The 14,481-nt window shown below is 40.1% G+C and overlaps 1 protein-coding gene across 3 annotated transcripts in view; it reads right to left on the bottom strand.

Moving 5' to 3' along the window:
• Positions 1-14,481, bottom strand: part of Znf521 (zinc finger protein 521) — a 287,886-nt gene that overhangs the window by 129,603 nt on the left and 143,802 nt on the right. The gene's annotated exons all lie outside the window — the stretch shown is intronic.

Genomic DNA, 14,481 nt, shown 5'->3' with positions numbered 1-14,481 from the left:
TCATGGCACCAATGTGGTGCACAGACATACAGGCAGGCAAAACACTCACATCCATAAAAAGAAACCAAATCATTCTGTTAAGAATGTATTTGTGTGCAAAGTCGGAAGTGTTGGTCACACGTTTGAGATTCTAATTCCTTTCACTTGAATATGTATTTTCTCTTCTTAGGAAATTGTTCCAGATTAAAGACCACGGTCCAGTGAAATCGACATATTTATGACACGGCTTAGGGCATACACACATGGACTCAGACGTGCTCCGTGTCACTGCTACACAGAAATGGGAAGAGAAGTAAGGTCTCTCAAATCTCAGATGAAGCATGCGGTGTGACTTCCTGTCTTCAAGACTGATTCTCTCTGTGCATGCAGGGTTGACTCGGTGATTAAAGAACTGAGGTGTTCTACAGAGTGCACCATCACGTACATGCCTCTGCAATACATGGCTATCTACGATCAGAAAACATTTTGAAAAAATGAAATTGACTGCGATGAAATGAACAATTAGGAAACAGGGCGGCTGCAAATGTGGGAGAATTCCATCTATAAAAGTGCACATGTGATGCTTGGCTGTAATAATTCCCACAAATTATCGCTTCACTTGGCGTCCTACAATGAGTTTTGCTACAGGTATTAATATGAAATAGGAGTATAAGTTAATATGAATCATAAATTATAATGCATTGTGAAAAGCTCAAGTTGTTTAGGACATAAAAAATAAAGTTCAGTATGAAAATAAGTGCAGTTTCACTTGAGATTACAAAGGATAAGTGGCCACAAATGCAAATACTTCTTAATTGTTATAACCTACGTAGTATTTTCTACAAGGGACATTGTTCCTAGGGAACCCTGAAAGCCCAGGCACGCCTCCAACGCACATATCTGAATAACCCCGTAGTGGTTGTACATTAGAGTCCAGTGGACTGAATGTGCCGAATCTAAATCTAACCAGGGCTTCCAACACCCTGACAATCAAGGAGGGAGATTTACCGCATGGAGCTGTTCATGAGACCCTCCGACAGTGACGCATAGAGCAGCACACGCCGCGTAAATAACATTCATCCCTTTTGTAACTATATTTCCCTTTAGAACTAGTTAGGAAATATTTCTTACTCCCCGATGACCTCTATTATATATTGTTTATTAGCATACTTCAAGCATCATTCCTGATATGTGACCTTGCTGCAAAACAAAGCAACATGAACCGAATGGAGTCTTTCCTCTTGTTAGCACAGGAAAACACAGGACATGTCGAAAACTGTCTCCAAAAATTATGACTGATAAGGAGGTTGCCTGAATATACTAAGGGTTTCCCCGCTTCTTGTCCACTAATAAAGAAGAAAACTCCTTGAAAAGCCCAGGTAATAAAATGGCAGCAGTCATGGCTATCTTCAAAATGAGCCGACACATTTCAAGACCCCTGTAAGTTCCTCTCGCTGAAAGAAAATGCTTGTGTCACTACTGATAATTCACAGAGCTAATTCTCTATGCTCTCTCGGAGTCTAAAATGCTTTCTCCTGCTTTATATCGACATAGCCATGTTCTTATCTACATGTGCCCAAATCTGTAGAGAGATAGAAATTCAAAGGAAGACACCATAACATCTAAATACTGCAGCTCCACCCAGCTCGGCCTTCCCACACCCTGCCCCCAGATTCCTCAAAGCAAAGCCATCCTGTGCAAATGGCGTACCAGCCACCCCGTGACAGCTCTTATAAAATTCATTTTCACCTTCCAGTTTTTAGAATAGTAAATTGAAATTATTTATAAATTAAAGATCTAATACATTCTTATCTAATTATCTGAGGGCGGTGCAACACCTGCACAACACCCTCTGCACACACAGTGCTAACCTGTAAACCAGATCCTGGGAGAGCTCTGCATAACTGAGATTACCAAGGATTCGCCCTAATTCTAGGCCCAAATCCTCCCTTTTCCTGATTTCAACCATGGTCCCAAGCCTAGATTTTGGCTATAAAGAGCAGGATGAATCCCCTGTCTAATAGACAGTTACATTAACCCCCTTCCCAGTCTGAGAACAGGGACATCTCACAACAGACTGTCCAAGGGCTTTCCAACACGGTTATCTTTCTTTAGTCTTAGGGATAAACAGAACCCCAAGTGAAACGCCTGATGCCCGAGGGGTGGTGACCCGAAGCTGTGGAGTGCAGGAGGACTGTCACCTCCCTCAGGACAACTGCTTCCATTTATATCAAAGACAACAACAAAAAAAGTCAAGTGAGATAATTTCTCTTAAAAGCAGGTGGAATAGAAACAGAACTTCCATTGTTTGGGGCCCAGATTGGCCTTGATCAACGCTTAGGTTGTCAATTTACTTGAAATGCTAATTTAGTCCCATTTTTAAAAGAGACCTCTTTTTTTCATTAGCCTTTTTAAATGAGCTACTTGGGAGCAGGATTGTCATTTCCTGATTGTTCTCCTTTGTTTTCTGATACTGATAGATGTAATTATCAAGGATACAACTTTTTCCCAGCACCTCATTATTTTTGATTGATTTTGAGAACAATTTAAACGTGCCTCTTTGACATTTTTTGTTTTCAGCTATACTCTGTTCAGGTACTCAGAGACTTTCAGAAAAGAGCATCTCATAAGTTAAAAAAAAAAAGGTTAAAGATCTCTAATAATGTATAATATTAAAAATTCCTTTTCTGATTACCTCTACTTCCCTCTGTTTGATCTCTGTCCCATTAGCTTTTAGACTACATTTTGTCTTACTGAATTAAATAAAAATTATGAATTATTAAAAATTATGTTTTGGAGTTGTAGATTGCTTTTTCTTAAAATAATATAAGTGCATTAAGAAAAATCAGTGAGTCTATAGTAACCCTCAAAGACAGAAAACCAATCTTAGTTGTTATTATGATGGTAACTATCAAATAAGACTCTAAGTATGATGTGCCCTGCCTCTCCTTTCTTTTTTGACTGTTTGAAATAGAATCTCATGGATATCTCAGGCTGGCTTTAAACTTGGAATTCTCTTCCTCAGCCTTGAGTACTAAGATTACAGGTGTGTATTCATCGACACATTTCTTTTCTGACAATTGGCAGTCAAAGGGTTGGAAACACTAGGCTTTTCCAGGAGGGAATTTAGTTCATGCCTACTTAATGATAGGAGAGTTGGGCAAAGGAAAGAATGCTAGAATGTAGAAAGCCACCATTTTGACTGATTGGGAAAAGTATTAGTAGCTGATGAAGACTCTGTAGACAAAGGTTAGTCTGCAACACTTAAAGAAACTTACCAAAATACTAAGTTGAATCTAATAAAACCTTTAGAGGTAACAGCCTAGATTTCAGTACACACAGGGACTGAAGAATAAACAAGGCCTTGAAGGGACCTTTTAGAGAACTGGACTATTGTCCTTAAAACATCCAGGTCACAGGAGAGGAGAGAAGACTATATTCCCAGGTGGTTAAGAGGGTTATATACTAAATGTACATACGGAGTTTGACTTTGGGATAAAGAGGCCAGAAGTGTCTGAGCAACTGGGGACCTGTGACCATCATTTGGTACTGGATGTTACTGGGGCCTAATGGGCATCTTCTTTGGATGTGATGATGGTATGTAAGAAAGGCCAGTGTCCTTTGTGTCAGAAGAATCACGTGGGCTATATAGAGGTGAAGTGGTATGCTACTTACAAGTGAACTCTTATGACACCAGATGAAACAATACACAATACACAAATAAGGAGGTTATGGGTGAAGCAGAATTGCTACGTGACAGTAGCAATTGCCAGGAGCAAGAGTGACTGTTAGAGAAAATACAGGGACAGAGAAATACATGCAAGTGCTGTGGTGTGCTGGGGCGCTTTCTCATGCTGAACACATCCTGATCATCACCGGGTGTCTTATTTTTGCATATCTATATGAAAGACACACCAAATAGTTTCTGTCTGGAGGTTATAAGTAGCTTTACAAATATTTCTGATGTTTTAATTAAATTTTGAGCATGAATCTAATGTTTACATTTTTAAGAATTCGAGAACTACAACTTGCATTCATTCCTAAAATCAAGTCATGATAAATGCCTGTCTATGTATCTTACTTTCCAGTTTATGGAGAATTGCTGTGACTAAGGTCCGATGATATAACAATATCAAAGGAGCGGATAAAGGAAGAACTGTCATCCAGATAAATTAGGTGACTTGTCCAAAGGCATACAGGGCGTGGACACCATAAATAAAGCCGGGATTCTACTCAGTTCCCTCTCACTGCCTTTAAACACAGTTCCTACTGTGCAGGTAAATCTGAAGCCACGCCTCAGAAGCAGGCTTTCCTTACTGTGGAGCGTGCAGTATCAGAGATGATGGAGAAACCGCTCATTATAAGGCAGGGCCTGTTTCTGCTCCCTTGCTCTCAGGTCCCATCACAGACCCTCTTCTAAGATCTCTGAGTAGAAGAGGTTCCGATCTCCCAGAGTCTACTGCAAGACTTTGGTTTCTCTCAATATTCTGCAGTTTTAACACCATATTTTAATTACATGTTTATTTCAATACTAAGAACAGTTTCAACCTGAGATGCCATGAATGGCTTTAATTCTACCAATTTTCATCTGGTTGAATCAATACAGTTTTGGGGTCACTCACCTCTCCCAGAACCTTCCATGAGCTCAACACTGGAGCCTTTCTACCATCCTCTCCTATATCAATTGCTCTTGCACGCTTGTTTTAAGACACCCTTCACAATAGCCACAAACAGTATAAAGTACCTTGGGGTGACTCTTACCAAAACATGTGAAAGTTCTATATGACAAGAACTTCAAGACCCTGAAGAAGGAAATAGAGGAAGACCTCAAAAAATGGAAAAACCTCCCATGCTCATGGATCGGCAGGATTAATATAGTTAAAATGGCCATTTTGCCAAAAGCAATATACAGATTCAACGCAATACCCATCAAAATCCCAACTCAATTCTTCATAGAGTTAGATAGAGTAATTCTCAAATTCATCTGGAATAACAAAAAACCCAGGATAGCTAAAACTATTCTCAACAACAAAAGAAATTCTGGGGGAATCACTATCCCTGACCTCAAGCAATACTACAGAGCAATAGTGTTAAAAACTGCATGGTATTGGTACAGTGACAGGCAGGCGGATCAATGGAACAGGATTGAAGATCCAGAAATGAACCCACACACCTATGGCCACTTGATCCTGGACAAAGGGGCTGAAAACATCCAATGGAAAAAAAGATAGTCTTTTCAACAAATGGTGCTGGTTCAACTGGAGGTCAGCATGAAGAAGAATGTGAATTGATCCATCCTTGTCTCCTCGTACTAAGCTCAACTCCAAATGGATCAAGGACCTCCATATAAAACCAGACACTCTGAAGCTAATAGAAAAGAAACTGGGGAAGACCCTTGAGGACATCGGTAGAGGGGGAACGTTCCTGAACAGAACACCAATAGCTCATGCTCTAAGATCAAGAATTGACAAATGGGACCTCATAAAATTACAAAGTTTCTGTAAAGCGAAGGACACCATCAAAAGGACAAATCAGCAACCAATGAATTGGGAAAAGATCTTCACCAACCCTACATCAGATAGAGGGCTAATATCCAATATATACAAAGAACTCAAGAAGTTAGACCCCAGAAAACTAAATAACCCTATTAAAAATGGGGTACAGAGTTAAACAAAGGATTCTCACTGGAAGAACTTTGGATGGTGGAGAAACATCTTAAAAAATGCTCAACTTCACTAGTCATCAGGGAAATGCAAATCAAAACAACCCTGAGATTTCACCTTACACCAGTCAGAATGGCTAAGATTAAAAACTCAGGAGACAGCAGATGTTGGCGAGGATGTGGAGAAAGAGGAACACTCCTCCACTGCTGGTGGGGTTGCAAATTGGTACAACCACTCTGGAAATCAGTCTGGTGGTTCCTCAGAAAACTGGGCACATCACTTCTGAAAGATCCTGCTATACCACTCCTGGGCATATACCCAGAGGATTCCCCAGCATGTAATAAGGATATATGTTCCACTATGTTCATAGCAGCCCTATTTATAATAGCCAGAAGCTGGAAAGAACACAGGTATCCCTCAACAGAAGAATGGATGCAAAAAATGTGGTATATCTACACAATGGAGTACTATTCAGCCATTAGAAACAATGAATTCATGAAATTCTTAGGCAAATGGATGGAGCTGGAGAACATCATGCTAAGTGAGGTAACCCAGTCTCAAAAGATCAATCATGGTATGCACTCACTAATAAGTGGATATTGGCTTGGAAAACTGGAATATGCAAAACATAATCCACACTTCAAATGAGGTACAAGAAGAACGGAGGAGTGGCCCCTGGTTCTGGAAAGACCCAGTGTAGCAGTATAAGACAAAACCAGAACAGGGAAGTGGGAAGGGATGGGTGGGAGAACAGAGGGAGGGAGGGGGCTCATGTGACTTTCGGGGAGTGGGGAACCAGAAAAGGGGAAATCATTTGAAATGTAAATAAAAAATATATCAAATAAAATTTAAAAAAAAAAGAAGAGAGAATACCAATATATGAAAACAGGGGATTGCATCACACACAGAAAATATTACACTTTAAAAATACATGTAAGAAAAATATAGAATCTGTGAAATGCAATGGAAAGACCAAATCTTTGAATTTTAAGTATAGAAGAAAGATAACAATTCTTGGCTAAGCAAAGATCGATGTCAAAAATAATTGGAAAAAGAAGACCTGAAATGTTTATACAAGAAAACCTCACCAAACTAACAAAACACAGAACCAAAGAGATGGAGGAAGGGCAGATAGTACCAGGGGAGTAAAGGAAGACACTAGGGTATATCATTGTTAAAACAATTGATATCTATGATCTTTGAGTGCTTTTGTCCTTTAATAGGAATAACATATAAAGAAAATGTATCATGCAGCAAACAAACACAACAGTGATAATTTGTAAAGTTCAATGTTGTTTCCAACATTAATGGCATTGAATTTTCCAGGTCTCTTTTGCCTGGAAAATAGGGAGTTAACATTTAAAAACACAGACATGTATAAACTTGGTAGAGGAGATATTACATTATACCTACCTGAAATATAATTTTTCTAAGCATTTCCATAATTTATGTGTTAACTGAATAAAATTTATCTCAAATAAAATATAGAAAAATGAAAACTAGTACTTTAAAATAGAACAAAACTTATACAGTAAACAAGAAAATATTTATGTGATTTGGATAATTCTTGATATGACCTTAATAGATATATTTTCTCCCTGAAAGTGAGCAAAATATGCAAAATATTTGAACCAGCAGATTGTGTTTTCTTAATGATTTCTTAATTGTTTTAAGTGTAACAATTATTAATAAATTCTCTCTAGGAAAAATAATTAGCATGAATATCTGAGTTCTACTGGAGGTGATCCCCCTCTTCAGTACTGAGTTTGTCATCTCTACCAAAGCATCAGTGTGACAACTAGCTTCCACTGCTAATTTTAAACATTCCAATACTCTTGACTTTTGGTATATATTCCTGGGCTTAAATTTGATTAAAATTTGTCAGTTTTCTTAGTGGAAATTGTCCTCACCTTTTAACACTATTAAACCTGCTATCTCATTGCAAACGTTGATTGACAAAGTTTCTTTCTGGTGGCTGTTTTCTCTGTCTTCTCTGACTGCCTCTGTCTCTGTCTCTCTTTCCTCTCTCACCCCTCTCCTTCTCTCCCTACTCTTTCTTCTTCTTTTACTCAGGTTCAATCACAGATTTTGAAGTCTTGATTTGAAGCCCGCTTGGAGTGAATGCCTTTTGCTCACTGCCTCTCTGAGGTCATGCCAGGCTGCTGGACTTGAGCCTCACAGAGGGGCATTTCCTGTGCACCTGCCCTGCTGCAGAGATAGAAGAAAGAGCATGGGTTCAGTTTTCAGTCAGAAACCTCCCCTCTTCCTGCTTCTCTAATTGTCTAGAGAGAAGCCCAAGTAGGACGCAGTCATCAACAACGCCTAACTTTCCAGTCTCTTGGCAAGAGAAGGGAATTGGTGCCATTCCTGCGTATTTGTCATTTCTTGTTCATTTATTGATTTGTACACAAATAACTGCTTGGCTTGTGAGGAAGGGCCTGACCTCAGAGCTACCAATGCTGCTAAGCAAGCACTCCATCACTGAACTGCAAGGCAGATGGAGATCAGGAGTTCTAAGCCAGGAGTTGGAGAGATGGCTCAGTGGTTAAGCGCACTGATGCTTCCAGAGCAGCCAGTTTTGGTTCTCAGCACCCACACAGCGACTAAACACCATCTGTGACGCCAGTCCTCGGGGAGTTAGATGCTTTCTTCCGGTCGCCAGGATATACATGGGTGCATAGGCATACATGCTGCCCTAACACCTATACATATAAAATAAATACAATAAAATGAAGAGTTTAAAACTCTTGCATTATACAGCAATGCCATTTTAACAAGCTTTAAAAACAGATAAATGAATAAGTATCGGGTCTGGCTTTGTCTTATAAGGACGAAATCTTAACATTTCCTTGCAAGAGCCCTGCAGACTCAAAGACCCTGCAGACTGACAAACCCACAGACCCTACAGACTCACAGACCCACAGACCCTGCAGACTCACAGACCCACAGACCCTGCAGACTCACAGACCCACAGACCCTGCAGACTCACAGACCCTGCAGACTCACAGACCCACAGACCCTGCAGACTCAAACACACAGACCCTGCAGACTCACAGACCCACAGACCCTGCAGACTCACAGACCCACAGACCCTGCAGACTCTGGAGACCCTTGCCTTCATCCCCAGTGTCTCACTTGGCTTCTGACCTTCAAAAATGAAGGATATGTCTACACAGGTCCCTGTGTTTCTCCTTCATCACCACTCCCCCGTGTTTGAACCACTTCTAGCTGTCTGACAGCCCGAGGCTCGCTCTACTCCACCAATCTCAAGCATGGAAGGGGACAGTTGGAAGCACTGTTAGAATCCCGACAATATGATGTTATACAACAAATGCTAAAATTCACTCAGCCCAATTATATCTAGCAATCTTGGTAGGAAAAAAAAAACAAACCTCTAGAATGTTCTTTCTATAGTCAGTCGCTACACCGGTAGCTTCATCATTCAGCCGAGCTACGAGTCATTTAATGATCATGAGTGTTAGTTTACTTCCCTGTACATTAAAAATAATAGAGCTTACATCTTAGAGTCATATGTGAAACGAGGATTGTACAAACATGCCTAGAACATGCCTAGAGCGAGCAAGCCAGTGCTCAACAGTAACTGCCTTTGTTGCTCTTTATTGACAGGTCATTATGGGATGTAATGGAAGGATGCAGGCATGAGGACTGGAGATTTGATTGGTGTCACCCACACGCATGGGAGCTCACATGTGAGTCTAGATGTCTGAAGGTGAAATGTGGGTTCCCTGGAACAAGCTAGCTAGTGTGGCTGGATTACTGAGTTCTAGGTTCAAATGAGTGAGCAGCTCTACCTCCCTTAATGTACAACAGAGGAAAGCACCAGAGGAAGACAGTGCCAGAGTCCAAATTTCAAATACACATGAACTCACATACACTCACACACCCACACTTGCGTTTCCATGCACATGTGAAAACTGTTTATCAGTCTAAAATCAAATATATTATAAATTATATATGGGGAGTGACACCTTTACTTGGCAGGACTTTGCCGGCAAGCAAGTAGGTATTGTATATGAGGGTAAGTCATAAGCTAATAGCTTTGGACAAATTTAGACATCTTACTAATTTAGCCTAGTCATTTTCAACATAATAGTGAATTAATATGAAAATAACTCATTCAACACAGAGAGGAAAGTGGCTGAAATGGGACAAAATGAAGACATAACCCAATGAAAGATGGAAGCTTCAGTGCTCTGTGGTGACTGTATGGCCCATCTACCACTGTGCACGGTGCCTGGCTCATGGCTTAACCACCAAGAAGAAATGACATCATCCTGCACTCAAGGAGTTAGAACACGTCAGAAAAGGAAACACAGACACTGAAGTCCTACTTGGATTTTGCCTAAATAGCATGGCGATACAATTCAGACCAAGCATCTTTGTAAATGGAAGCTAAAATAAGTCTGGTAGGAACAGTTTAATATGCCCTGGAGGAGTCAGGAAAAAAATTTAAAACCAAAAAATAAAAAAAATAAAAAAATAAATAAACCAAACCAATCCAACCAAACAAAAAAGGCCCTGGAGGTGATCCAGATCTAAAATGGAATAATTCTCCAGAGTCTGAATCTATTACAAAGTGCCCATCACCTGCAAGGCATACTGCTCACTGTCCTGTGTGACATTTGATAGACTGGGGAGAACCAATCAGAAAAGAAATAGGGTCAAAGATTGCTTGTAGCCAGCTGACTAGAGAGAAAACATGGTGTAAAGATGAAACTTTACCTAGTTCATTACAATCTGATGCAGATCATTGTTTTAAGCAACAGACTGTATTTTTAAGGTATCAGGGAATAAATAATTGTTTGAGTATATTTATTTTTGCCAATAAAATCCATATTCCACAGAGATAAAAATTTAAGCTACCATTAATTTCAATAACCAAAGGGAGAAAATCAAACGAATTTTTCATCTTTTACTGGAATTTTTAAATATTAGGTAAAATAGTTCTAAGATACTTTAATTCCAAAGACTTAATTGATAGTCAAATCTTGGGAAATAATTGGGTCTTTAGAAAAGTTTGATAAATACACACACACACACACACACACACACACACACACACACACACACATTTTGTTATATAATCTCTGTCATAAAAGAAAGTTGAACTTCATAGGTTTATCAGCACTTTGATAACTTGGATAACTATTATCAGGTAGTGGTGGCACATGCCTTTAATCCCAGCACTTGGGGAGCAGAGGCAGGTGGATTTCTGATTTCGAGACCAGCCTGGTCTACAGAGTGAGTTCCAGGACAGCCAGGGCTACAGAGAGAAACCTTGTCTCAAAAAAGAAAACAAAAATAATAATAATAATGATGATGCAAAACCTTATTTCTTGTTAGATCATGTTAGATCTTGTTAGATCAATTAGATTTTTTTTATTCTTATGATAATTCTTATAGGCCTTATATGGACTACTACAATGTTGCTCTATGCTCTTATGGGGATATTCACTCTTTAAAGAAGAACAGGAGACTTTAATCTGTTCATTTTAGATCTATTACAATACATAGCTGATTATTTAGACATGATAAATTAATATGTACAAGTCATATGTTTACTATAAATTCAAAAAGCCTTGCTTACACATATGCTCTTTAGTTTGGGGTTATTTAACCATTTTTATTTTTTGGTAGGGCCGGTGCTTGAACCCAGGGCTTTGCCCATGCTCGGTTTACTTACGCCTTCCCTCTGATCCAGATCTCTGGTCCTTCCTGCTCTCTCTAGGTGAAGGCTCCCCTGAGGCCTGATCATTTTCCTCGGTTTCTATTCTTGGTCTGTCCTTGCAGTTATTCTCCCGGAAGCTTCATGTCCCACCCACAGGACATGCTCTTTTAATCTGGTATTGGCAGTTGGTGACATCACGGCGCAGATCACCTGTCTGTAGTTACTTTCATCTCTGAGATAGCTGACTGTAATGTCCACACCCACACTTAGGGGTCTTCTCTCTCCCCTCCCTCCCCTTCCCCCTTCCACTCTCCCTCTCTTTCTCCCTCTCTCTCTGTCTCTGTCTCTCTCTCTCACACACACACACACACACCACGAACACACAGAATTGAGTTTTCTTGTCCACCCCTTCCACTCAAATGGCTTCCCCACTGAGCCATGTCAGATGATCCTTTCCATTTCTTTCAAATCGCCTCTGAAACCCCAGTCAAAAAGCCAGTTCCAGTCACACCCACACAATGCCGTGGGTGTTGACTCCATTATTCCTGTTGTTTATACTAAGTTTTCAGGACAGAGTGGTGCTTCCGTCCCCTCCCCTATGCTAAAATGTTTTGTGCTGTTCCAGTGTATTAGACACATGAGGGAAGGCTGAGTTTAGCCACACACCCCCAACTGAATTGAAATTGTCTAGTTCAATTGTTGAAGTTCTTCCTCATTTGTCTTTCTAAAAACACCTTTCAAAAATGTCCAAATATCCTTTACATCTCCTTTTCCGTGTGTGTGTGTGTGTGTGTGTGTGTGTGTGTGTGTGTGTGTGTGTGTGTGTGTTTGCAAGGGTGAGTGAGAGCATGCTTGTGTTGGGTGTGGATGCATGCATGGGAATGTCAGGAATTACCCTGTCACACTAGCACCTTAGTCACAGAGACTTCCACCTCAGTCACTCAAATTTTGACTCAAACCCAGAGAGGCTCAACCCAGAGTTCAGTTAAGCCCAAGTTCAGCAACACAGACAGTCTCTCAAGCCGATTTACTCTGGGAAATCACCTGTCGCTGTATCCTATGTCTGAAATTACAAGCAGGCTACCATGCTAACCTGGCTTTTCTGTAGGTTCAGGGGACCCAAAACTCTGGACTTCACTCTCACACAGCAGTAATTCAACAATTATAAGTCACTCTCTTTCATATCTGATAATATGATAGTATGATATTTGTATTTCACAGATATCCTTTGCAGAGAAGCATGGAGAACCAAAGTGGACAAAGGAAGTGAGCTCCTTCAGCCTCAAATATCCCATCATAGAACAGATGTGCTTCATAGATGAAGTGACCTTGTACATGACCCACAGAAAGTCACCAAGCTGTTCTAGAACACAGTGGCATGAACGGATTCACAGCTATTGACACAGTAGCTTATTTCTAGAAGAAACACAACCAGTAGCCACTGTCAAATTGGGTGTTCACAGTTTCTCATGGTTCCTCTGGGTTCAAAGGACAGAGCCACCTCTGTTAAGTCACCTCTCCATGGCCGCTTCTTGCGACTGACTGCTGCTTTCTTTGAAGGTACTTATTTCTCAATACATAGTTCAGCATAAAATTTACTCTATAGGTTGAGGATGGCTTATTCAAAGTTCTGGGAATGAGAATTATTTTAAAGCTTCTTCAGTTTTAACTTTTGAAATATGTAAATGCAGAGAAATTTTGAGAATGCCTAAATGTAGAGAAATTATGCCTAAAATCCTAAATATAAAATTATTATAAGCTTTGCATACATATTTTATATATCCATCCTAAAGAGTTTCTTTGTACTTTTAACTATGACCCAGCCCATGATGTCAGATGTGTGCGCAAGGTGTTACATTGGTGGTGAGAATAATCTTAGCACATTTCTGATATCAGGTTTTTAGATGCTTGAATCACATGATCAAAGCAAGCAATTACCCACACTCCAGTCACAGATTTCCTGATGCCCAATGGTCAGCGCCCATTTCTCTCTTTAGAACACTGCCCGGCAGACCTGATCTGATGTCCCAAACACCATGAAGGGGACTAGACTGCCATCACCAAGCAATCTTAGATCCTGTATCATAAAAGATGATAGGCTCTCGCCACCACCTGAAGATTACCCCAGAAATGTAAATTTGAGATCTGAAAAACATCTGTGCAACTCTTTCTGACCATATATCTCATAAAACTAAAGTCATATGAAAATGACCCAGAATATAAAAGTGGGGAAATTACAAGGTCCTTTCATAATTGACCTATTGAGAAAGGCCTTCACAGAACAGAGTATGAGACCAGGAAAATCGAGAGAGAGAGAGAGAGAGAGAGAGAGAGAGAGAGAGAGAGAGAGAGAGAGAGAGAGAGAGAGAGAGAGAGAATATCTAATAGAAAATATGACAAAACACTCTCTATGTTTCCTTTCTTCTATGATGTTTTGGTGTTATAAGTTCAGGCAATACCTTGGTCACTGTTTTGAAAATAGTTCAATTGCTGGTTACCTTTTTAAGAAAAATAGATTGCATTTATTTATTTAGTTTAGTGGGTATGTATGTATGCTCTGTGTCTTTATTTGGCTAGGCACATGCCATAGAGCACAGGTCCAAGACACAGGACAACTTGAAGGAGTCCTCTTTCTCCCTCCACTTTGTGAGTCCTAGGCTTGGAAGCATACATCTTCACATGCGGAGCCATCTTACCTGGCCACCATGGTTATTTTGGTGATATAAAGATACACCAGTTCTCTGAAGGCTACAGTCTTTACCAGGAGAAACATTAAAAACATATCACTAGTTTCTTATGGAAACATGCGTTTAAAACTTGGTATTGATTAAAAGAAAGAATCAGCTAGACTTGACTCAACCTAGACAGAATAGCATGCCTGTTTTGAAATGATTTAAATTGGGAATGACAAAAATATCTCAACCCACAGCCATTTAAGGCACTAAAGCAATCTGTCCACTGGGGCTAGAGAGATGGCTCAGTGATTAAGAAGGCTTGCTGTTCTTACTGAGGATCAGAGTTCAGTTCCTAGTTCAGGTCAGGAGGCTCACAAAAGCCCCTAATTGTAGCTGCACAAAGGATGCAGCGCCCTCTACTGTCATCCATGGGTACCTACACTCACATGCACACATCCCCACACAGACAAACTTG

Source organism: Apodemus sylvaticus, chromosome 13 (assembly GCF_947179515.1).
Source record: "Apodemus sylvaticus chromosome 13, mApoSyl1.1, whole genome shotgun sequence".
Classification (NCBI taxonomy): domain Eukaryota; kingdom Metazoa; phylum Chordata; class Mammalia; order Rodentia; family Muridae; genus Apodemus; species Apodemus sylvaticus.
Note: the sequence above shows the minus strand (reverse complement) of the source record. Positions and strands in the feature narration are given on the sequence as shown.